This window comes from Pseudomyrmex gracilis, unplaced genomic scaffold (genome assembly GCF_002006095.1).
Source record: "Pseudomyrmex gracilis isolate BER0280 unplaced genomic scaffold, ASM200609v1 scaffold_113, whole genome shotgun sequence".
NCBI classification, from domain to species: Eukaryota; Metazoa; Arthropoda; class Insecta; order Hymenoptera; family Formicidae; genus Pseudomyrmex; species Pseudomyrmex gracilis.
The window spans coordinates 118,400-121,097 of NW_018020697.1; positions in this window are offsets into that span (position 1 = coordinate 118,400).

A 2,698-nucleotide genomic window follows, 5' to 3' on the forward strand; every position below is an offset into this window, starting at 1 on the left:
TAGCAAAATGGTATAGGACTTTTCGACTCAGTTTTATTCCTTCTACCTGCCTACAAGAGATGTTAAACCAATTCTGAGACACCCTGTATATTTATATATATTTATATATATTATTTATTTAATACATATTTTTTTGATTTTCAATTTTTTGGTTACAGTTTCATAGATTATTTAATCACGACGTAACACAATCTCTTGCGACACACAAATCTGCGCAACAACGATTGTATTTTCGTTGTTTTGTTCTGGCTGTAGTTTTTGTATTTTCCTTACAGTCTGTTCGTTGCGGCTGGATTGATGAAGAACGAAATAACAGGGTGAATTGTATACGCGCTATTTTCCAGATTTACATGCATCGATGTAAAACTCGCGTCGTCCTGGCGTCATTAAGAGAACAGACAGACACATTCAGAAAAGCCGGAATTTAACGAGCTCCTCCGAAGGATCCGCGGTCTGGATGCAATCGCGTCTCTTTTCTCTCCCTCTCTCTCTCTCTTTCTCTCTCTCTCTCTCTCTCTTTCTCTCTCTCTCTCTCTCTCTCTCTCTCAGTCTATCTTCCCTCTTTCTCTCTTTTCTCTTTCGTCGACACCGCGCTCGCTCGGTTTATCGGACAGAGCTCCGTAACGAGGCTCATTTGGTGGCGCGCGCGCGCAGCCAATCCCGAGACGGTATGGTGGCTACGGCCATGCCCAGCGGCCAATAGCGCCGCGCGTCACACAGCTGTCAGTCGGGCCACGCCCCCCGCCAATCCGCGCGCCACGTCGCGCATGACGTTACTCCGATTCTCCTGGTAGAAACGCCGCTGTATCGCCAGTCCCTTCTGGTGCGCGCGTCAGGAGAGTGTCTCTCTCACCCGCGGCTGCGAGAGAGACAAGAACGGGTCCATTGATCCGCCGCTTCGCGAAGTTGCTGCAATCGCGTTAATTTGGATCACGATTGCAATCGGAATTGTGCTTTGAGAGAGAGACAATCCAGTGCGTGTGTCGAGAACAAGTTGTCGGAACAATCCCGGATCGAGATCGCACGAAAGCACCCACAAGTGTCGAAACTCCACGACGCTCCGTTTCTCTTCGAGCTGAATCGACGAGTTGGTTTTTGGTGACAAAAGTATCTTGGAAATAAATATAGTTCTCGAAGGTACACAATCTATACGTAAGACGTTTTGATTGGGTGAGTCAGACATCAAGGACCGTTTGCGAGTGGAATTTTCCGGCGCACCCGGCGATTCCGCGCGAAGGCGCAGCCCTGAGGAAGACACGATCTGCGTCCACTTTGAGAATCTAAAGTACGTCGAGAAAAAGACTAAGATTCTTGGCTCTCATTCCGAGACGTAATCTGGTGCGTGAATCAGTGGGATTATTTATTGGTGTTGATCTTACGGACAGTGAGCCCGTGTGAGAAGCAACGGGAGTGACAACGACTGGAAGCTTGTCTTCGTCGTCGTCTCCGGTGAAAAAGGTGAGAGAGAATTTGAAGATTCCTCGTGCGGCGTTCGTGAGAAGCGTTGCGACGAGCGGCGTCGATGGGGTTCAAAGAGAGCGAGGGAGACGCTCGTTAAGACGCCTCTAATAATAGCGGCATGCTCACGAGTGTACGAAGCGGTCTATAAATACGATCTCTCTGGCCCCGTGGAAACACGAGCCCGTGGATTTCACGGTGCAACCTGTGCGTCGAAGGCGGAAAGAACAGCGAAGGAAATAGTGCGAATTATTGTCGGATTGTTATCGGATTCGACATGTCGTTCGAGAGTGATTTAACCTTCACTCAGAGTCTATGTTATAACACGCGAACTGGTAACAATTCCAGCTAAGAACCAATTGAATTCACACGAGTAATATTCAGGAAGAGCTAATAACAAAGCTGACATGTTACAATGCAACTTGCAATAGATTCAAAAGAAGTAAAAAACATCGATCGCAACCTGAAAGTGTTGCGATTCTCGTCAATATCCCATCAATTTTCTATCAAAATTTCTTTATGATTTTTATCGCCGTACGTGTCTATCAAACTACATACTGAGAATCGTTGTGCGGATCTTGTCGATCAGATGACCGCGATCATCTGATGAGTGCGACAGTGTACGACGACGCTCCGGACGGCCGCACTGACAGAACCATGATTTGTCAGAGGGAACGTGAAAGAACTTCGCGATGTTTTGCTCCGAGTTAGACAGTAAAGTGTAATACGATTCTTTAAATTAATGCGACACGGTTCAATGACTCTGAATTTCGACGAATGATGTGAAACAGAGCACGTAGAAAAGAAGAGACGTTTTAACAATAAGCTCACTATCTAGTGATTTATTATCAATAGTTAGTCAATCAAAATTAGTGACAGATTGTTCACCTCTCAACAAATTTGACATATCATTTCGCATTGATACTTTCTCCAACCGACGCTTCCCAGAAGAAAATATCGCCACCGCGTCGCGCAATGCTTCCGTTCTGACGTTCGAGAAATTGACATCAGTGATCCTGCAGGAAGGATCCAGAACTCGCGGAAGATGAACGGCGAGTGAGAGATTTCTTTTCTCATCTGCAGCGTGGCCGTCGGCGGCAGGATATCCCCGTGATCGGCGACGCGGTCCATCATCCGGTGGCACACGCGAAGCGGGGAGGACGAGGCTCGTGTCACCACGGTGGAGGGCGGTGGTGCCGTGCGTGGGGTCGAGGTGGACCCCGGCGATGACACAGCCATG